This window comes from Amblyomma mixtum, chromosome 6 (genome assembly GCF_055824585.1).
Source record: "Amblyomma mixtum isolate Tamu chromosome 6, ASM5582458v1, whole genome shotgun sequence".
NCBI classification, from domain to species: Eukaryota; Metazoa; Arthropoda; class Arachnida; order Ixodida; family Ixodidae; genus Amblyomma; species Amblyomma mixtum.
Genome location: NC_143017.1, coordinates 2,889,532 through 2,912,667, shown reverse-complemented (window position 1 = coordinate 2,912,667; position 23,136 = coordinate 2,889,532). Strand labels below are relative to the sequence as shown.

The 23,136-nt window shown below is 45.7% G+C and overlaps 1 pseudogene; it reads left to right on the top strand.

The window, feature by feature from the left end:
- Positions 1-348: 348 nt before the first annotated feature.
- LOC149338102 (uncharacterized) lies at positions 349-18,408 on the top strand (annotated as a pseudogene).
- The last annotated feature ends 4,728 nt before the right edge of the window (positions 18,409-23,136 follow it).

Sequence of the window (23,136 nt, the reverse complement as noted above, 5' to 3'; positions counted from 1 at the left end):
GCAGCCATACGGCTACAAAGGAAAGCTATACATCTTTCTCAGAATCATCGCAGTTGAAGAAAAATTCGTCCAGCTCCGGGATCTAACCGGGACGGTAAGCTTATGGTAGGGCGAGAGCGAGTAGATCAATAACTCGAAGTGGGAACAGTGTTGGTAAAATGTTTAGGGGAATCTGTTGTATAGTTAGTTCTTGTTTCCTTTTCAATGTGAACACCACCAGGGGGCTACAGTCGTGTGTATATATATGTGTGTGAGTCACTGAATAAACTGCGTTTCGTTCCATGCGTTTGCTGTTATGGCTCACGGTCTTAAAGGGCGGTTCACGTCTATACTACATTGGCGATGTGGATGAAGGGAAGAGCGGGCGTAACAACCTTTTCGCTTCCAGTCATGAGCTTTTCCGGACTCGCAACACCGCCCCCATTTCTGCCTGTTGCAGATCGCCCGGCTGTTCCTTGGTCACAATGAGTGCGACTATTCGAGATCTACATGCTGGCTTCGGGAGCGTCTGATTTTTCGGCAGAGCGTCGCAAAGCCCTTCTTATACACAGTCTGGGCGTCGAAGGCCAGCGATTATTCTTCACGCTTCCTGTGCCAGCCAAAGACGCCAAAGAAGGTGAGAGGGCTACCGCTAAGGATCTGCCAGCATATAGTGAGGGCGCAAGCACCGGACTGTTGCCAAAATAGACAGAGAAGGCACCTTCGCCATATGACGATGCGATAACAGCCTTGGGGAACACTCTAAGAACTGCTACTCCTGCATGAAGAGTAAAAGAGCCTCGCTACTCCTGCAGGTCTCAATCTACTCTCTCTACAAACGAGAAAGAGTGAAAGGTCCTGTTCACTCCTCCTGCCAAAAGAGTAAAATGGCATTTCCACTCCTGCATACCCCAAGGGAGTTCAGTGCTTGTTTTACTCCTCCTCCAAAGGAATTAACAAAAAAATGATAACGTTTATGCGGCTCCACAGGCTGCACAATAGATATCATTGCTCACCGTAGCAAGCAAGTCGTATTATTTTCTTATGCCGCAAAGAATAATCTACAGCGAGGACGCGTTGTTCATTTTGCTAAGAGCGCTCGCCATGCATTCCTTCAAACTTGCGTTTAACTGTATTTTCGCGGAAGCACTTACTATATACGTATACGTGAACTACGTATACATACGTATACGTGAACTACGTGCACTAGGGGACTCGCTACTGCAAACGGGCATTGAATGCCCATTCACACTTGCAAGTAGCAAAGGGCATGCGACCAGCAGTCGCTTGCGACCAGGCAGCAGCTCCACGACACCGTTCCTCACACCTACAAGGGTGACCTGCGGGTCGCCTGCTCGTTTGATTCTCACGTGAAATCAGGTCTCGGGAATGACGTCAGTCACGCGCTTTGGCCCAGGCTCCTGCGCCCTCGCGCTCGGTCTTTTAAAGTGGTCTGGTTCCTCGTTATTAGCAGTGTGCTGCTACAACCTGAGCGAAGAGGAGAATATCGTGGCGGTTTTGATGTGCGCCACGGCCATACAATCGTAAGGGAGCGCTAGCTTCTCGGGGCCGGCCTGCCAGGCTGGATGCCGGCTGCCGGCGTCAGAAAAATGCACTGGTATTGTTTGTTCACGACCAAAGCTCTGGGATAGAGTATCATTAGCCAATGTCGAGTTGTTGGTAGAAGCGATAACAGCCATACAAATTTCCTCCCATAGCCGCTTTGCTGCTGCTCTGGAGTTCGCCTGGCCTCTGCTATAGCTCCGCTCCTGAAGGGGTCGCGGAAACCGAGCATATATTTATTTCCCTATGACGCGGGGTTCAGAGTAAAACGGTGCCGAGGGTAGCACCTAAGTGCTGGCCAGTTTCGAAGCGCATTCAGCTACAGCATCTATGTGAAATCGGCTAGGTTTAGCGACGACAAGGGCAGCCAGCGAGCAGCGCACAGTTCGTCGCCCGGCGCGACCGCGGGCGGCGTCGTTGCCGAAAGCTAGGCTCGCTCAATGATTCGCTCCGTAACTTGCGAATCGCGCACGCAAGGCTGGAAAATCGAGCAGCGACTGGCCTGCGATTGAGCGAGCCTTTATGCCCACGTTTGCAGCACAGGTGAACAAATTTAGCACACATGTATGCATGGAATATCGGCTGCGTTGCGGCGATTGTTAAGCGCGTCCTCGACGCCATCATCACCGTTCGGGTGGACCCGAGCATATCTTTATTTCACTACGAGACATAGTTCACAATAAAACGTACTTACAATGCAAAGAGTAGCACCTCAGCGCTAGCCAGTTTCGAAGCGCTCTCAGCTCTGGCATCGAAGTGAAACCTCCTAGGCTTAGCTACGAATACGGCAGCCAGGGAGCAGGTCGAAGCTCGTCGCGCGTCGCGCTCGCGAGCAGCGTCATTGCTGAAAGCTCGGCTCGCTCACAGATTGGCTCAGAACCTTGCGAATTGTACTCGCAAGGCTGGCAAATCGAGCAGCTAGCGGCTGGCCTGCGACTGAGCGCACGTTCGCAGTACAGGTGAACAACAATTAGCGCACGAATGCTTGGGATACCGGCTGCGTTGCAGCCACGTTAAGGCGATTCTTAAGCTCGTCCTCGACGCCATCGTCACCGTACGTGACACACAGGCTGAGAACTTGAATTCGAGTACATGCTAAAGTAAGCTGCTCGTATTTCTCGGAACAATCTGAACTCGAAAAGACAGTTGCTTCTGTCGGCTTCCATGCATGTGGGCTCTTGCTAGTGAAAGTACACTCGAACAGGATGCGGCGAGTGCGGGCCGCTGTTGCATATAAGCTAAAGTGTGAAGCAAGTATCGTCGTAGTTCCGTAACGCAGTTGATATCACAGTAATCTGCTTGTACGGGTCACATTTAAGCTCTGTTTCATGTAGATCTCCGTCGAGCATGCCAGTGTCGCGTAGAGTAATGCATCGCAGCTGCTCTTTGTCCTACCGCTCGCGTCGAACATATCCTTGATATGGACCAGTTTGCGATACGGTGCGTTTCTTTGCCTTTTTTGTCGCATTTAAGGGATTTTCGCTGCCGTCAATCGAAATTGCATTTCGTCAACAGCGTCGTCTGCGCCGTCGTCTGCTAGGACACCCGGGGATGGGATCAAAGGATCGCAGCTTCTACAAACGACACGTCAGCAAAAGTATCTAAAAGCGCTTTGGTATTCGCATTTAATAAAGAAATAAAGTGAAAAAATATAATTTGTTTTTGTTGCGAACACAATTCAAATATTAGTAATAAAAAAAGCGCATTTGTAGGTTTTTTCAACGAAGCAAAACTGCAGCCGTCGTCACGTTTTGTGTTATTTGGGTTTTCGTAGCATTGTTTGAGTGCTCAAGCTGTGGACGTGTATGAAGAACACAAGTGTGTTTTGGAAACCAACGACGAGAATTACGCCCTTTCCCCACTGGTGATTTTGAACGGGTAAAGCCGTGAAGAAAGGTAGCGCTACGACTTCTTGTCATCTGGAGAGGCAACGAAGAAGAATGTGCGGTTTTGCTAAGCCTTGATGAGCCGTCTGAACGGTGAGTCCCGTGTACGTCTCTTTACTTCTGATCTCTATTCGCACGCGTTATTAGTGTGCGCCTATATAGGGATGGCAGTGCAGGCAGTCTGCGTGCGGTTGCCTCAGCTATAATGCGTTAAGGCCGATTCACACGACGGTCCGTTCGCCCGCGGCCCGCACACTACGTATTCATGCGTCACCACACTGAGAGGCGCGCTGTCGGCCGCGGCAGCGAGCGAACGGGCATCGGCCTTTACCAGAAAAGAACGGGCGTATAGGCCGCATGGCAGCTTTTGCTCCATAGTCTCTGTCTGCGTTTAGTACTCGGGTGCCGTGGTAAATAAAAATGCCACCAGTTATCACAACAGAGTTATGCGGTCGCTTGCTAGCGCTGCGAAAAACAACAGACAATGTTTACTACATTCCAATAGCATAGATTTGTGCTACGTAGGAGAGGATGATGAGCGTGCAGTGCCACGTTAGAGAGCGCTCTTGCTAGGCCAGCTACGGACAGACAAGGGAACTGACAACGGTCGAGTTGCCTCGCGGCTGGTGCCCGTCGGATTGATTTGTGCTACTTAGAAGATGACGATGAGCGGCAGTGCCGCGCGACAGAGCACTCGCGCTAGGCCAGCTGCCAACAGACAGTGCTCAGTGTGTGTACTCGTCGGATTAGTGCTTACGCCTTAATATTTGTCATACAATTTTTTCGGGGACAATGAACGCGTGTAAAAGGCTGCGGCATATCCCTTGCCTAGTCATTTGTAAATTTTTATCTGTGCTTCCCCATGGAACAGAATTTTACACAGTATTATGTCAAAGTTAGATCGTTCTTGCGTCTGCCCTGAGGTGTAGGTGTCGATGCTTCCTCGCCTTCAGATTTTGAGAACTGTTTGGGATGCAACTGCGCACTTATTTAGGATTTCAAGCTTTTTGCTATATCCCTCGTTTGTGCGGCCCGCTTTCAAGTCGTTCGCTATATCGGTGATGGTTTGTTATTGATTTTCACTTTCTCTTATTTATTCTTGGTTGACTGCCACCAGCTGTGCTGCCGGCGATTCTCCGCGCTCGGAACTATTCCCAGGCACGAGACCCTACCCACAGACCTCCCTGCACCACACTCACCAGTTTTCTTCGGTATTTTTTTCCCTTGCTCTTACTTGCATTGCCACTAGGCAGTTTTTATTTCTGTGCAGATTTGTTAAATGCAATACCAATTTTCGTTTCATGCTGTGATGTGAGATATCGTGCTTCTTGCTAATGAATGCATGCCTTTTCCATCCTCTCGTCATTTGTGCAACGCAGACGGGTCTACTGGTCGCTACTTTCAATTTAAAAATACCTTCGGTGCTGCTGCAAAGCACCCTAGTAGTAATAATTAAATCCTGTGCATGCTATGTTCGAATAGTTACGCTCTTTTCATCATGCATAAAAATAGTGGTATTCCAGCCTGCTCATCTTTCTATGCGGTTGTGACAGTCATGTAAATCTACTGAAAAAATGTATATCGGTGCATCACATACAATCTGTTCATTTCTTTTGTCATGGGCCATCTCATTGCTTTTTGTGTTCCTATGTTAATACCTTATTCTAATTTATGAAGCAGTAGACAATTTCTTCTCTTGTCATTCATGACATTGTTACGGCCACTGACAACAGTTGCTCTGACATATTTATTTGCAGTTGCCAGCTGCCAGTATCTACTGGGCCATTCGTGCTTCCAGCTTTTGGCTGTGCTATCTGTCCTCAGCTGTTTGTGGTAGGTATTGTTTTCCAGTGATGCATACCTTACCTGCCTATTTAGAAAAATTTCGTAGACATAGGCTCACAGCCGGGTTTAGAAATGCATGCAGAGCTCTACGTGCACTTAGCAGCAGTACCTCCCTGTATAATCACATGAATCTGATCCTGAATTACATGAATGTAATTGCATGATCTGTATGAAATAGTCGCGCATGAAGCTTTTGACTGCTGCTGTTAACATAATGGAGTTTACACTGCTTCAGGTGCAGTGACTATTTCACACATGTTGCCTCTTATGCATATGTGCCCTCTGAAAGGGCGAACATATTCCTTTATACCTTTAAAAAAACATTGTGTTCTATCATGATGCTTTACCGGTATTTCTGGTGTATAGACCAAAATGTCACTCAGTATTGTAACATGAAGCGGGAACTCAGTTTGTCCAATGTTTTAGAGGTAACATGAAGCGGGAACTGAGTTTGTCCAATGTTTTAGGGGTCCTAAAACATTGGACCAACACAGTTCCCACTCGAGTTATTGATCACTTCGCTCTCGCCCTACCATAAGCTTGCCGTCCAGGTTGGACAAATTGGTAGAGCGACTGCTCCAGTGAAGTGGTGGTTCTGATTTCGAACACCGGACCAGAACGAATCTTTCTTTAACTACGAAGTTTCTGTGAAAGCTGTATAGCTTTCCTTTGTAGCCATTTGGCTGTTCTCGAGTGGATGTCAATGAGTAATTACTCCTTATTACAGATCTTTTGTCAACGCCAAACTGATTCAGTAGCAACAAATAGTAGAAGGGTAAAAGCATGCTGCTCCCAAAAATTCGTTAAGCATGTTATAAAATGTTTGTGCGGCCCGCTTTCAAGTCGTTCGCTATATCGGTGATGGTTTGTTATTGATTTTCACTTTCTCTTATTTATTCTTGGTTGACTGCCACCAGCTGTGCTGCCGGCGATTCTCCGCGCTCGGAACTATTCCCAGGCACGAGACCCTACCCACAGACCTCCCTGCACCACACTCACCAGTTTTCTTCGGTATTTTTTTCCCTTGCTCTTACTTGCATTGCCACTAGGCAGTTTTTATTTCTGTGCAGATTTGTTAAATGCAATACCAATTTTCGTTTCATGCTGTGATGTGAGATATCGTGCTTCTTGCTAATGAATGCATGCCTTTTCCATCCTCTCGTCATTTGTGCAACGCAGACGGGTCTACTGGTCGCTACTTTCAATTTAAAAATACCTTCGGTGCTGCTGCAAAGCACCCTAGTAGTAATAATTAAATCCTGTGCATGCTATGTTCGAATAGTTACGCTCTTTTCATCATGCATAAAAATAGTGGTATTCCAGCCTGCTCATCTTTCTATGCGGTTGTGACAGTCATGCAAATCTACTGAAAAAATGTATATCGGTGCATCACATACAATCTGTTCATTTCTTTTGTCATGGGCCATCTCATTGCTTTTTGTGTTCCTATGTTAATACCTTATTCTAATTTATGAAGCAGTAGACAATTTCTTCTCTTGTCATTCATGACATTGTTACGGCCACTGACAACAGTTGCTCTGACATATTTATTTGCAGTTGCCAGCTGCCAGTATCTACTGGGCCATTCGTGCTTCCAGCTTTTGGCTGTGCTATCTGTCCTCAGCTGTTTGTGGTAGGTATTGTTTTCCAGTGATGCATACCTTACCTGCCTATTTAGAAAAATTTCGTAGACATAGGCTCACAGCCGGGTTTAGAAATGCATGCAGAGCTCTACGTGCACTTAGCAGCAGTACCTCCCTGTATAATCACATGAATCTGATCCTGAATTACATGAATGTAATTGCATGATCTGTATGAAATAGTCGCGCATGAAGCTTTTGACTGCTGCTGTTAACATAATGGAGTTTACACTGCTTCAGGTGCAGTGACTATTTCACACATGTTGCCTCTTATGCATATGTGCCCTCTGAAAGGGCGAACATATTCCTTTATACCTTTAAAAAAACATTGTGTTCTATCATGATGCTTTACCGGTATTTCTGGTGTATAGACCAAAATGTCACTCAGTATTGTAACATGAAGCGGGAACTCAGTTTGTCCAATGTTTTAGAGGTAACATGAAGCGGGAACTGAGTTTGTCCAATGTTTTAGGGGTCCTAAAACATTGGACCAACACAGTTCCCACTCGAGTTATTGATCACTTCGCTCTCGCCCTACCATAAGCTTGCCGTCCAGGTTGGACAAATTGGTAGAGCGACTGCTCCAGTGAAGTGGTGGTTCTGATTTCGAACACCGGACCAGAACGAATCTTTCTTTAACTACGAAGTTTCTGTGAAAGCTGTATAGCTTTCCTTTGTAGCCATTTGGCTGTTCTCGAGTGGATGTCAATGAGTAATTACTCCTTATTACAGATCTTTTGTCAACGCCAAACTGATTCAGTAGCAACAAATAGTAGAAGGGTAAAAGCATGCTGCTCCCAAAAATTCGTTAAGCATGTTATAAAATGTATGCTGTATTGTTTTAACTGCTGCAAAGAAATAACGGTGATGTTAGATGCCCAGCCCCTATTAGGTAAACATAGCTCGCAATTAACACAGTGGATGGAAAAGAAATATGAACTTCAACCCTCACGACGACCCTCACCCCAGTAAAACAAAAAGTGCCAGTGCTGCCATACTTGAGAGCTTTGCTCTTTAAAAGTGCAGTAGACTGCTACTCAAATTTGACAAAAAAATGCGTCTCGTTTTCTGCATGTGCATTCCACAGTGCTGGTGCCATTTTCACTGGCCATTGACATTCAGTCGCATGATGTGCACCCCGCTCCTCGAGTTGATTTTGTTTGTCTTGTGAACCTGCCGTCAAAATCAGTGCAGGATAATGTTTCCCCAGTTGATCTGCAGTTAACCTTGTCCTTTGCCAGCTGCTGCCACCCTTTCTCCACAGAGAAGGGCGGTGGGAGTCCAAGCCAGGTGGAGTTGAAATATTTGACTAGTAGTGGACTGGGATCCTGCGGTTTGTTGAGGACACAGGCAAATTGGAGACTTATGGAAGAATTTTTTTACCAGCCAAAAAAGACGCATACACAAGAGAGAACCGCACAGGACAAGGGATGGTAAAAGCCGTAGTCCGCTGTGGTTCTCTCTTGTGTATGCGTGTTCCTTGGCGGGTAAAAAAATTCCTCCGTAAGTCTCCAATTTGCCGGTGTCCTCCACAGATTGGAGGATCCCTGTCTGTTATTAGTCAAATTTCACTGCTCCACCTGGATTGGACTCCCACTGCCCTTCTCAAACTTTTGAAATCCTGTTGCCCTAGCAGATCATCAGCTGTCGGTTGTATTACTTTATCTTCAGTGAAATTTGACATGTAGCGGACAGGGATCCTAGAATTTGTGGAGTACACAGGCAAACTGGAGACTTATAGAAGAATTTTTTTACCAGCCAAGGAAGACGCATACACAAGATTCGTTGTCTGTGTTTCAGAACTGAAAGTTCTAAATGCGTGCAAAAGTGTACCGTGCATTCGCACGTATTTTGAAAACTCAATTTTTTCAGCGTTAGGTTTTCGGAATTGGAGCTGTAGCATTGCCGCCACAGAATCCCGCTCGTTATCAAAGCGCACACTTATTTGCTAGGTATATATTCGGTATACCGCAACCAGTACACGTCACTGTTTGGAAGGTTCTGTCGCAAAATTTCTGATTGTGCAAGGTAGCTTTTCTTTTAAATTCAAGCGCTCTCTATTTGCTTTTTCCTGTGCATATTCATCGGTCGTTTCAATTCGGAAGCGTTGGTGCTGCAAGACGTGCATACGGAAGCTACGTTTGTGCACAAAGCTCCTGAATTTTTGAAAGCGCAGCTCTGACAGTTCTCGTTGTCATAAATAAGTACAAAGCAGCCTAGTCTTTTTGGACACACCATTTCATGCTCTTAGCTGTTTCTGAGAAACAGGCTGCCTTTTTTTTTGTTTTTGGTGTGAAACATTCCTAACAACTTCTTTCTTTCTCCATGCACAGATAGCCTAAGCATACACGGGCAGCTTGATTGCAGTGTTTAGGGCAATATTTATAACAGGTGCAGTGAGCCTTGGTGCATGTGGACAGAAATCAAGCTAGGGTGGGGTGGGGTATTTTCGCACAGGGTAATGTTATGCGGAGGGTCTGGCGTATTGAAACCGAGTTTTCTGAGCTCTTATTAGACGTCCCAGCCCCAGGACAGTAGTTGGCGCTTTTCTTCTTTGTTGTCTAGTCAATGGTTTCCATCACATAAAATAGCCTTAATTCTAGCTATCCCGTGGCCGTCTAACAGAACGATGCAGATATACTGAAGTGATCAGTGTTGCATAAAAGTAGCGAGAACATTGCAAATGCAAGACAACTTCATTGGTTTGCAGTTCCACTAACGTGGCAGTCATAGAGAATTACATATTACATTTGCAAATCTAAATTGTGCATAATAGTATGGGCTGGCACGTAATGTGCGAAGTAATCACAGTTATCTCGTTCATGCCAAATGCTAGTGTCAAACATTGTCAGTATTGCATATTTATAAAGAGCAGACATGCTGCGCCTAACTTGTCGTTGGATATATTTTATTACTATGAAAGCAAAAAGTTTACACATGGCTGTCGTGTTCTTGCGTGGGAAGTAGTATTACCTTAAATGAGTGTAAACACCAAATTTTTGGTTATGTGTGTTCTTTGTAGCGACGTGCTGGGCATTCGTATACATAGAATTGTTGCATAGTATTCGTCTCCAATCGCTAAATAATTACAACCAGATTTCTTTTCTTCCCTGTGTCAATAGCATAGCAATTGCTATGACATCAATGTTCGTATAGGTTATGGAAGGCACAAGAAAGCTACGATATCGCTACTTCATCGTTTTAATTAGTTACAATGCTAAAGCCAGCCTGCCTTAAGAGTCGGAATCACAATGAATGACGAAGCCGCAATTATATTGCAGTTTTCCTCATGCCTCCCCTGGCTTATACTGACCTTTGATGCCATTGCCATTGCTCAGTTTTTAAAAGTGAAGCAGGAGAGAGAAGATATTTAATTACAAATTATTTAGCAGTCATAGGCGAATACTGTGTGGTTATCCGTGCATAGTAATGCCTTATGCATCATTAAAAACAAAAAAAAATGTGCAACTGAAATTTGCTCGGCTGCTGAACCAAAAGACGCGGGTTCGATCCCGGCCGCGGCGGCTGGAATTTCTTTGGAGGAGAAATTCTAGAGGCCCGTGTACTGTGAGATGTCAGTGCACGTTAAAGAACCCCAGGTGGTCGAAATTTCTGGAGCCCTTCACTACGGCGTCTCATAGCCTGGGTCGCTTTGGGACGTTAAACCCCATAAACCAACCCAAACCAAACTGAAATTTGTTGCCTGCCTCTTTGAGATGAAAAATTTTGAATTTTTCCTTCACTATTTTAGAGCATGAAATTCAGTTAATGGTATCTGAGAAACAGGAATTGCAACAGCCATTTCTCTTCAGCAAGAAAACTGTCATTGGTTTAAGTGTTTTCCCGATTCAAGGTTACCCTATATTTTAAACTGCACGATGTATTATGTGACAAGAAACCGTCAAGCACAATAGGTGTGGTTTTAGAAATGACTGGAAGTGATAAGAGAATACATTTACTTAGAGCAGGTAGTGACCGCTGATCCGGATCATGAAGGGTAATAACTAGAGGAATATGAATGGGGTAGAGTGCATATGGCAGGTTCTCTCAGATCATGAATGGCAGTTTTTCAATACCCCTCAAGAGAAAAGTATACAACAGCTGTATCCTACCGGTATTCACCTATGGGGCAGAAACGTGGAGGCTAACGAAGAGGGTTAAGCTTAAGTTAAGGACAACGCAACGAGCTATGGAAATAAAAATGATTTTCATTTCATTTCTCTCTTTATTTCCTTTCCTTTCGAAAAGGTAGGAGCCGGGACTAAAAGCTGTAAAAACAGCTTGACAGGGGCTCCGGCCCCCTACATGGTGGCACTGCAGCGTGTCGGAAACATCACCATAACAAAGGAAAAATAAATACAGATACATATTACAGAGGCAATATAGTTCAAGAGCAACAAATAAATACAAATTCAACATTGCAAGGCAACAACAGTTTGTAACGCTTCAAACACAGAAAAAAAAGAAAACAAAGAAAAAAATAGATGAAGTACAATGTGTTGGACATTCTGGACATAGTATGTAACGAATTGAAGCAACAGTAAATTTCTACAAGGGACATGGGTACAATAATTACAGCGCAGAAAACGTCTCACATTACAAGATCTAAGACAACTATAATAATTTCTGCCGACAGAACAGACTAATGGTATGTTTAGGTTCGTATGCTGGATCGAAATTCGACGACTCTAAACTATTGAGTAATGTGGGAGTAATATATTTCAAAGATTGCGTCTGGTATGAGGTGCGAGGTGTAGGTACAAGCCATTTTTCCTTGTGCCTCGTAAGGCGAGGTCTGGCGTTTTCTTGTAGTTGGGCTAAAGATATTAAAAAATTACTTTTTTCTTTCACAAAAGATTTATATATTAGCATTAACCTATAGTTATATAGGCAAAACACTGGAAGAACATTATATTTCTCAAAAAGGGGGGCCGAGTGGTGCAAAAAAGACACATTACCAATATACCGAACTGCTTTTTTTTTGAAGTAAGTGCAGTTTTTTTAAGTCAGTCATACCAGTCGTGCCCCAGACAATAATACAGTACTGAAGAAGAGATAATACTAGGGAATTATAGAGAATAATTTTAACCTTGGTAGGCAAAATTTCTCTCAGTCTCGCAATAACACCAACAGCACTGGGTATTTTTGATTGAAGGTACTCAACGTGTTTGTTCCAAGTTAAATGCTTTGAGAAATGAACACCAAGTATTTTCACTGTATCGACTATTTGGATGCGATCTGTACCTAGACGTAGATTCAATGAAGTCAGCTGATGTTTTCCTTTTGGTGAATATAAAATTGCTTGTGTTTTAGACGGGTTTATCCTTAAACAGTTTGCGTTAACCCATTGGTGTAAATCGCCAAGCGCTTTATTCGACAGCAATTCAATGTCTGCTTCTGTCTTGCCCTTAACAAAAAGCGTCGTATCATCTGCGTACGAGACAAACTGAGCGCTGTCTGTGCACCGAACAATGTCATTGACATAGATGATGAATAACAGTGGCCCAAGTATGCTTCCTTGCGGGACTCCAGTTGATACAGCCAGCACGGAAGATTTACTGCCATTTATGTCAACGTACTGAGTTCTATTTCCAAGGTATGACTTAAGCAGTGTGTGAGCAATGCCGCGGACTCCGTATCTATGTAGCTTGGAAAGAAGGATGAAATGATTTACAAGATCAAACGCTTTCGTAAAGTCGATATAGATGCCTGCTATAATCTCTCTTTTGCTAAAAGCTTCTGAAATGATCTCTTTTTGTGCTACAAGGGCCGTCTCTGTTGATCGGTGCCGTCTGAAACCATGCTGAAAGTCAGAATACAAACTGTGTTGCGAAAAAAATGAAGAAATTCTTATGTGTAATATTTTTTCGATTCCCTTTGAGAAAATAGGTAATATGGAAATTGGACGGTAATTGCTTAGTGTACCTTTATCCCCATGTTTAAATATGGGTATTACACGAGCGACCTGCATTTCTTCAGGAAATATGCCTGTAGATAAAATTAGGTTATAAATATGAGTGATAACTGGACAGATTAGGTCAAGAACGTACTTTACCGGGATCACCTGCATGCCATTTGAGTCTTGAGCTTTACTGTTTTTTATAGCATTCATGGAAGAATAAACTTCTGAGCAGTTTGTGGGTGCAAGAAATAGTGACTGACTGCTGTACATTTCCGGCAGATACCGGTCAAAATTGTCCATACTATTATTACTACAAACCTTAATCTGATTAGATTGTTGAATGAAAAGAGTATGATATGATAGGCGTATGATATGATGAGTATGATAGGCGTAACGTTAAGAGATCGGAAGCGCGCGGAGTGGGTGGGGGACAAACGCGGGTTGAAGACATCCTAGTCGAAATCAGGAGAAAAAAGGGTGCTTGGGCAGGGCATGTAAGACGAAGGCAAGATAATCGCTGGTCCTTAAGGGTAACGGAGTGGATTCCAAGAGAAGGCAAGCGTAGCAGGAAGCAGCAAAAAGTTCCATGGGCGGAGGTTTGCAGGAACACGGTGGACATAGCTGGCGAAGGACAGGGTTAATTGGAGAACATGGGAGAGGCCTTTGCCTTGCAGTGGGCGTAGTCAGGCTGATCATGATACTTGCAGAAGAGCTTGCTCATGTTAAAATTTTAATTTGGTAAATATGTGCTTGTTTTACATGCACACAGCTTTTGAAAGGACTAGCATAGTGATAATTGTATTGGGCTTCATAAAATTGTAGCTCTGAATGAAGGTTTGCAATGAAAGGTGTCTGCACTTGGTCACAATATAGGTACACACTAGTGGCGACATGACACACACGATCAGTACATTCTAGTTGTATTCTTTCTTTTTTTTCATGGGGTTATATGCAGGATAGTATGAAAAGGGCATTGGAATTGACTCTTACTTGCATTATTTTCATTCATGTTTGCAGGCACCCGGAGAAATGCACGCATAGCCAAAGCTCCTTCACTCAGCCGAGCAAGCTACGGCATCATCCAGCATCTTAGTTTCTTTTGAGCGCTTACAGCTCACTGCGGTGCATTTGGTAGATGGGTTTACTTTGCTTTTCGCAGTGTTCTTGGCATTTAATGTCAAGTACACCCCAAAAAAAGCGGGCTTGTGTGCTGCTTGAGACACTAATGGGGCTTGATCCTAGCGAGCGCCTCCCGAAGCGTGTTTTGGGCAGCCACAGCAATCACAGCAATGACTTGAGAAATAAAAGTTATCAGTGTTGTACATTTGTGTCATTATTTCTTGAACCATTGTTATTCCCAACGCAGACAGAGCACCATACTAATGTGCAAACTGTAGTGTAGCCATAAAGTAGTATGAGCAAAAATTATTCTACTCAAAGATTATAATCCCTTTTGCTCATTACTCTTTTGTAGATGTAGCGCAGGTGAATCCTGCAAAACATATGACCAACTTGCTCTGACGAATATGCGAAATAAGGAAATTAGTAGGATACATTGAAAACACGTGAAACTCCTTTTGAAGGAGTAAAATAAGATCTGGGCTGATACTCCTTGAAGGACTATAGTCACTCTAACAAACGGAGTCCTGGAACTCTACCTGAAAGAGTAGTAGGATGCTGTTTCAATGTGGTAGCTTTACTCCCTCGGAGGAGTGCCTGTACTCTATTGCAGGAGTAGTACAGTACTCCTTGAGTAGGTGTTGGATCAGTCTTTGTCCAGAGGGAGTAATTTTATTCTGGAAAAAGGAGTGGAATATGGGACAAGCGAATACTCCTTCAAAGTGTGTTCTGGGCACTCCTCTGCACTCCTTTAGTTCTAAGAGTGAACCATTTTGCCACCCAAACTAATATCGCCGTAGAACGTCACCGTTTTCGCAAACGCGTCCAGCAGACAGGAGAATCTATCAGCGAGTATGTTGTTGCATTTCGTGAGCATGCAGCTGCTTGTTCGTTCGCCGTGCTTGAGGATGCGCTCCGTGATCAGTTCGTGACAGGCATTTCTTCGCAACATGTGCGTGAGCGTCTGTTGCTCTATGGCTCGAGTCTTTCTTTTTCGCGTGCTGTGCTTTTGGCCACTCAGCTACAACAGACAACTGAAGACGTCCAAGCTTTTGCGTCTACAAGTGTGCAGCATGTTGCTACCAAGAGCAACGCCCCCTTCCACTGCTTTCGTTGCGGTTCTAATCAGCACTCGGCTGCGTCGTTCCACTGCCCGGCTAAAGGCAAACGCTGCCATTGCAGCGGTCGGATCGGTCATTTCAAGTCAATGTGCAATAAGGATGACGCGTGGCTTCTGTTCGGGAACTGAGCAGCGAAGAACACATTGAGGTAGCAAACATTCTGGTAGTGGCCGCATCCACTCACCCTGGTATTCATACTGATGTCTTAGTAGGAAACACCAGCTTATCATTCTTAGTTTATTCGTGATCAGCAGTTTCCATTATGTCGTACAGCTTCTTCAACCAGCATTTCTCCAGTAAAGCACACTGTACTGCCCCGCTAGTTAAGTTATTGGACTATTCAAGGCAGCCCATACCGGTGCATGGATGTTTTGTCTCTGAGGTTACGTACATGGCTCGTGCAGCATCCATTTTGTTTCATGTCGTGTATCGGGGCACTTTACTTCTCGGTATCGATGCGATTAGAGCTCTTAATCTACGGATTGAGGGCTCATCCCTTTGTTGCCTTGAGACAACTGCCACTGCAGCTGGTAGCCAAGAACAATGTTCTGTAAAAGAAACGCATCCGTGTTATGCTGGGCTCCCAACCTACATAAGAGAAGAGTTCCATTGTCTGTTTGGAGAGGGCATTGGTCTGGCTAAGACTTTTGTTCACCAGGTCAAAACGCGTCCATCCGTCCAACCCACTGCGTCTAAGCTTCGCCGCCTACCACTGTCATTACGACCTTTGGTCTCAGAAGAACTTCGTCGGCTGGAAGAGACGGATGTGATTGAGCGCGTCAACGCATCAGAATGGGTCTCCCCTATCGTTGTGGTAAAGAAAAAAGTTGGAGGGATTCGCCTGTGTGTCGACCTTCGAGAAGCCACCAAAGCCGTTGTGCCGGACAATTTCCGCTTCCCCACACTGAAGAACTGTTGCACAGCCTTGTGGGTGCAACACACTGTTCCAAGTTAGATCTGGCATCTGCTTATCATCAAGTTTTGCTGCATCCAGAAAGCCGTGATTTACCAGCCTTTGTAACACACGACGGACTTTATCGCTTCAAGCGTGTATGATGTTGCAAATTCTTCAAGGATGTTCTGGTGTCTTGTTTTACATCGATGACGTCATTGTTTTTGGAAAGAGTGAAAAAGACCACTGGGTAAACCTTGCGACCGTTCTCAGGCGTATAAAAGAAGCAGGGCTCAAGCTAAATGACAAGTGTGTATTTTGCAGAAATGAACTGTCATTCTTGGGCCACAATGTCATGCCCGACGGCATCATTCCGCAACCGGAAAAGGTAGAATCCATCAAAAACATCCCTGCTCCCGCGGATGCTGCTGGTCTTCGATCCTTCCTTGGCTTAGTGGAATATTGCGCAAATTTCATTCCAAATTTAGCCGATATAGTCGAGCCTATGCGGGCCCTTCTTCGCAAGAATGTGCCTTTTATTTGGTCTGAGAATGTTGACGCCAGCTTTCAAAAGGATAAGTCCATGCTCGATTCCGGGACAGTACTCCGGATGTTCAACGCATCACTTCCAGTCGTTCTCGCCACAGATGCATCCGACTGCGGCCTCGGAGCAGTTCTTCAACAAAGGCATGGGCACGAGTTATTCACAGAGGCGTTTGCGTCAAGGACTCTGTCACCTGCAGAAAGAAGGTACTCTGTGGGAGAACGGGAAGCGCTCGCGTGTGTCTGGGCTATCGAGCATTGGCACACGTATCTTTGGCGGCGCCACTTCACACTGTACACCGATCACCAGGCTTTGGTATCTCTGTTGTCAGGTCAAGGTACTGGTAGACGGCCGCTGCGCATAGCACGCTGGGCAGAGCGACTTCTTCGGTATAACTATACGGTGCAATACCGGAAGGGATTGGAAAACCAAGTTGCAGACGCTCTGTGCCGTCTTCCAGTTGCGTTACAGCAGGACGAAACGTCTACAGACGAAGTGGTAGCATTCATTCAAGCGCCATTGTGCATCACCAAAGAGCAATTCCAGCAGAGTCTAGCTGAAGACAACACGTTACAACAAGTCATTTCTTACGTCGAGTCGTCGTGGCCTCCGCACAAATTGCTTCCGGTTGAACTTAAACCATATTGCAAGGTGCATCAAGAAGTGTCCGTTTGTGATAACTTGTTGCTCCGCGGAGAGCGTCTTAATTTTCCAGAAGCACTGACTCCGCAAGTGATCGCCACAGCCCATGAGGCTCATCCCGGAATTATCAGGACGAAGCCGCATCATAGAGAGCGGTTTTGGTGGCCGGGCATGAATCGGCAAGTAGAGCTCGCGATTCAGACCTGCAGCACCTGCCAGGGAGCAGACAAGAGCGCCAAAGTATCTGCTACACCACTGCAGCCAGTGCCATTCCCAGACGGCCCATGGCAAAAGATAGCACTCGACATCGTAGGACCCCTGGAGCGAGCTCCGCATGACTGTCGGTTTCTGATTACTCTGGTGGACTATTTTTCGAAGTGGCCCGAGGTACACTTTAGCTCCGACGTCTCCACCACTACAGTCACAAAGTTTTTGCTTTCTGTATCTTCCCGCGAAGGTTACCCGGATGAAGTTGTTTGCGATAATGGGTCACAGTTCACGTCTAGAGAGTTTGAGCAAATTCTAAAAGATCGTGGCATCCGCCTTCTGCACTCATCCTTGTATCATCCTCAAGCGAACGGGGAAGTTGAATGCTTCAACACAGTGTTCAAGTCGTATATTCAAGTGGCAGCGTTAGAGCAGCGTCCGCTTCGTCAAGCAGTAATAGAGTACCTTAGAATTTATCGCTGCACTCCGTACGCTACTACGGGGCTTACCCCTGCATTACTGCACCATCGACGCGTACCAAGAACAAGACTTGGTATTGTCGGATACCCGTCGCCTGCCTTTTTCAGCTCCCCAGACTCTGAGCTGGAGCGCCTGCGCGAACGGGTGAAGAAGCTACAGCAGTACAGTAAGAAGTATACGGATAGCCGCAGGTCTGCGAAAGAGATTACTCTGAAAGTTGGGGACTATGTGCGGGTGAAGAAGTCAGCTACTTCGTTCAAGGGAGACTTCGCTTTCACGAGTCCCCGCAAGGTAACGAAGAAACATGGGCGATCGTCTTTCAGTCTCGACGGCGGCAAGATATGGAATGCGGCCAAGCTGTCGAGGATTCCAGCGGTGCTTCAATCGTGGAACCCCAGTGAGAGTGGCGAGTGTGTCCGCATTCAGCATGGGTCGCCTTCTGACGCCCCACGGTTGCTCGGACCAGTTCTTCGCACTCCGGACCCATCTCAAAACACAACAGAGGCGTTGCTTCCAACGCAGGACCCTCCGCGCCGTGTGCTGCCACCTCGCAAGAGACGACCGCCTGACCGATATGGCTACATGTAGGCTAGTGTGAACTCTAGGGGAAGAGTGCATGAACGGACTGTGTTGGGACTGTGTTGTGGCTTACATGTACAGGTGGAATGATATTAGTAAATCTTTGAGACGGTGTAGTACGTCCTAATCCACTAATTCACTAAACTTAACAGAAAGGGAGGGAATATGTTGTATAGTTAGTTCTTGTTTCCTTTTCAATGTGAACACCGCCAGGGGGCTTCAGTTGTGTGTATATATATGTGTGTGCGTTTCTGAATAAACTGCGTTTCGCTCCATGCGTTTGCTGTCAGGGCTCACGGTCTTCAAGGGTGGTTGACGCCTACACTACAGAATCCTCCAAAATGGAGTAGATTTCTTATAAGGGAGTAATTATTATTTGACGTCCACCCAAGCGCAGCCATACGGCTAAAATGGAAAGCTATACAGCTTTCTCAGAAATATCGCCGTTAAAGAAAAATTTGTCCTGGTCCGGGGTGCGAACCCGGGACCACCGCTTCACCGTTGCAGTCACAGCACCAATTCATCTAACCGGGACGGTAAGCTTATGGTAGGGCGAGAGCGAGTTGATCAATAACTCGAAGTGGGAGCGGTGTTGGTCAAGTGTTTCGGGGAGTCCCCCAATGTGAAGTAGATTTGTGAAAAGGTAGTAATTACTCCTTGACGCCCTCCCAAGTGCAGCAATACGGCTACAAATGAAAACTATACAGCTTTCTCAGAAACTTCGCAGTTAAAGAAAAATTTGTCCTGGTGCGGAGTTAAGACCCGGGACCACCTCTTCACCGGAGTACTCGCTGCACCATTTGATCTAACCGGGACGGCAAGCTTATGGTACGGCGAGAGCGAGTTGATCAATACCTTGAAGTCGAAGCAATGTTGGTAAAGTGTTTCGGAGAGTCCCCCAAGGTGGAGTAGATTTGTACGAAGGGAGCAATTACTCATTGACGCCCACCCAAGCGCAGCCATACGGCTACAAAGAAAAGCTATACAGCTCTCTCAGCAATTTCACAGTGAAAAAAAAATTGTCCTGGTCCGGAGTTCAGACCCGGGACCACCGCTTCACCGGAACAGTCGCTCTACCAATTGAGCTAACTGGGACGGCAAGCATATAATAGGGCGAGAGCGAAGTGATCAATAACTCGAAGTGGGAACAATGTTAGTGAAATGTTTACCAAATCCCACAAGGTGGAGTAGTTTTCTTCAAAGGGAGTAATTATTCTTTGACGTCCACCCAAGCGCTGCCATACTGCTACAGTGGAAAGCTATACAGCTTTCTGAGAAACTTCGCAATGAAAGGAAAGTTTGTCCTAGTCCGGGGTTCGAACCCGCGACCACCGCTTCACTGGAGCAGTCGCTCTACTAATTGAGCTAACCGGGACGGGAAGCTTACGGTAGGGCAAAAGCGAACTGATCAATAACTCGAAGTGGGAACAATGTTAGTGAAATCTTTACCAAATCCCACAAGGTGGAGTAGATTTGTAATAAGGGAATCACTGCTCATTGACCCCCACCCAAGCGCAGCCATACTGCTACAGAGGAAAGCTATACAGCTTTCTGAGAAATTTCGCAGTGAAAGAAAAATTTGTTCTACTCCGGGGTTCGAACCCGGGATCACCGCTTCACCGGAGTAGTCGCTATACCAGTTGAGCTAACCGGGACGGGAAGCTTACGGTAAAGCGAGAGCGAATTGATCAATAACTCGAAGTGGGAACAATGTTAATGAAATGTTTACCAAATCCCAGAAGGTGGAGTAGATTTGTGATAAGGGAATAATTACACATTGACGTCCACCCTAGCGCTGCCATACTGCTAGAGTGGAAAGCTATACAGCTTTCTGAGAAACTTCGCAATGAAAGAAAAGTTTGTCCTGGTCCGGGCTGCGAACCCGCGACCACCGCCTCACCGGTGCAGTCGCTGCACCAATTGATCCAACCGGGACGGTAAGCTTATGGTAGGGCGAGAATGAGTTGATCAATATCTCGAAGTGGGAGCGGTGTTGCTCAAGTATTTCGGGGAGTTCCCCAAGGTGGAGTAGGATTGTAATAAGGGAGTAATTACTAACTGACGTCCACCCAAGTGCAGCCATACGCTACAAAGGAAAGCTCTACAGCTTTCTCAGAAACTTCGCAATTACAGAAAAATTCAAATTCGTTCTAGTCCGGGGTTCGAACCCGGGACCACCGATTCACCGGAGGAGTCGCTCTACTAATTGAGCTTACCGGGACGGCAAGCATATGGTAGGGCGAGAGCGAAGTGATCAATAAGTCGAAGTGCGAACTATGTTGTTCAAATGATTAGGACATCCCCCAAGGTGGAGCAGATTTGTAAGAAAGGAGTAATTCCTCATTGACGTCCACCCAAGTGGAGCCATACGGCTACAAAGAAAAGCTATACAGCTTTCTGAGCAACGTGGCAGTTAAAGAAAAATTCGTCCAGCTCCGGGGTTTGAACCCAGGACCACCGCTTCACCGGAGCAGCCGTTTTGCCAATTGATCGAACCGGCACGGTAAGCTTATGGTAGGGCGAGAGCGAGTTGATCAATAACTCGAAGTACGAACAATGTTGGTCAAATATTGAGGAGATCCCCCAAGGTAGAGTAGGTTTGTAATAAGGGAGGAATTACTAACTAACGTCCACCCAAGTACAGCCATACGGCTACAAAGGAAAGCTATACAGCTTTCTCAGAAACTTCGCAGTTAAAGAAAAATTCGTCCTGGTCCGGCATTCGAACCAGGGACCGTCGCTTCACCGTAGCAGCCGCTCTACCATTTGAGCTAACCGGGACGGCAAGCTTGTGGTAGGGCGGGAGCGAACTCATCCATAACTCGAAGTGGGAACAGTGTTGGTGAAATGTTTAGGGGAATCCTCCAAGGCGCAGTAGGTTTGTAATAAGGGAGTAATTATTCACTGACGTCCACTCAAGCGGAGCCATACTGCTACAAAGGAAAGTTATACAGCTTTCTCAGAAATTAGCAGTTAAAGAGAAATTTGTCCTGTTCCGGAGTTCAGACCCGGGACCACCGCTTCACTGCAGGAGTCGCTCTGCCAATTGAGCTAACCAGGACGACAAGCATATGTAGGGCGAGAGCGAAGTGATCAATAAGTTGAAGTGCGAACAATGTTGGTCAAATGTTGAGGAGATCCCCCCAGGTGGAGTTGATTTCTTATAAGGGAGTAATTATTCTTTGACGTCCACCCAAGCGCAGCCATACAGCTACAAAGGAAAGCTATGCAGCGTTCTCAGAAACATCGCAGTTAAAGAGAAATTCGTCCTGGTCCGGACTTCAGACCCGGGACCACCACTTCACCGGGGAAGTCACTCTGCCAATGGATCTAACTGGATGGTAAGCTTAGTGTAGGGCGAGAGTGAATTGATCAATAACTCGAAATGCGAACAATGTTGGTCAAATGTTGAGGAGATTCCCCAAAGTGGAGTTGATTTCTTATAAGGGAGTAATTATTCTTTGACGTCCACCCAAGCGCAGCCATACGGCTACAAAGGAAAGCTATACAGCGTTCTTAGAAACATCGCAGTTAAAGAGAAATTCGTCCTGGTCCGGAGTTCAGACCCGGGACCACCCCTTCACCGGAGCAATCGCTCTACCAATTGAGCTAAATGGGACGCAAGCTTATAATAGGGCGAGAGCGAAGTAATCAATCAATCGAAGTGGGAAGTGTTGGTCAAGTGTTACGAGGAGTCCGCCAATGTGGAGCAGATTTGTAGGAAGGGAGTAATTACTCATTGACGCATACCCAAGCGCAGCCATACGGCTGCAAAGGAAAGCTATACAGCTTTCTCAGCAGCTTCGCAGTTAAAGAAAAATTCGTCCTGGTCCAGGGTTCGAACCCGGGACCCCCGCTTCACAGTAGCAGTCGCTCTACCTATTGAGCTAACTGGGATATTTTTTTCTTTATTGCCAGGCTCACAACAACAATACACATCATAAAGAAAACTGATAAAAGTGCCGCCAGTCCTTTGGCCGACACGTGTGGTTTAAAATTGTTTCATAGTAACCAAATCGTCAAGTACATTCAGCCAATCCGGTGGATTAGATTGGGCTCGGTATACATCTCTGATATACGCCACGATCTCAATTAAGTTTTCGCGAACGGGACGTGTATTGACGTCTGCGTGCCGTACCTGCATTCTGCTCTTCCATAAACTATGGAGGGCAAGGAGCATTATCATATCATACGGTACTTCTTTGTTGTCGAAAGGTAGAAATCGGATGCCATAGGGATCTATTGGGAGTTCCTTATTTATCGTTCTTTGAAGAACATCCAAATGAAATATTGGGTCCCAACAGTCTATGAAAACATGTTCAATTGTGTCTGGTTTCTTGCACAGAAGACAATTCGTTGTCCACGGGACAAATATTCCTTTTTTCTCAAGACAAGTTTTCACTGGAAGTGTCCCAGTATGTAATTTGAAGAAAAAGGATTTCGCCGCTGCTTTAACTGGCATGCGCCTTACTCTTTTTAAAACGTCGCTTCCAGGACCTCCATAGTACACAGAACGGTACGCAAGCACAGGTAACATGATATCAAGGAGGTATGCATAGAGTTGACGTCTTGAAACGGGAGAGAGATATTCCATCGAAAATCGGACACTGAACATTCTAAACGCACATACCGTCTCGCGTAGGTAGCCAGTGATTGCTGTACCTGCTTCTGTGCAGGATGATACAATGAACTGGGGTAACATTTTACGCATCCTCACTTGCAAAACAGTTCGCAAAA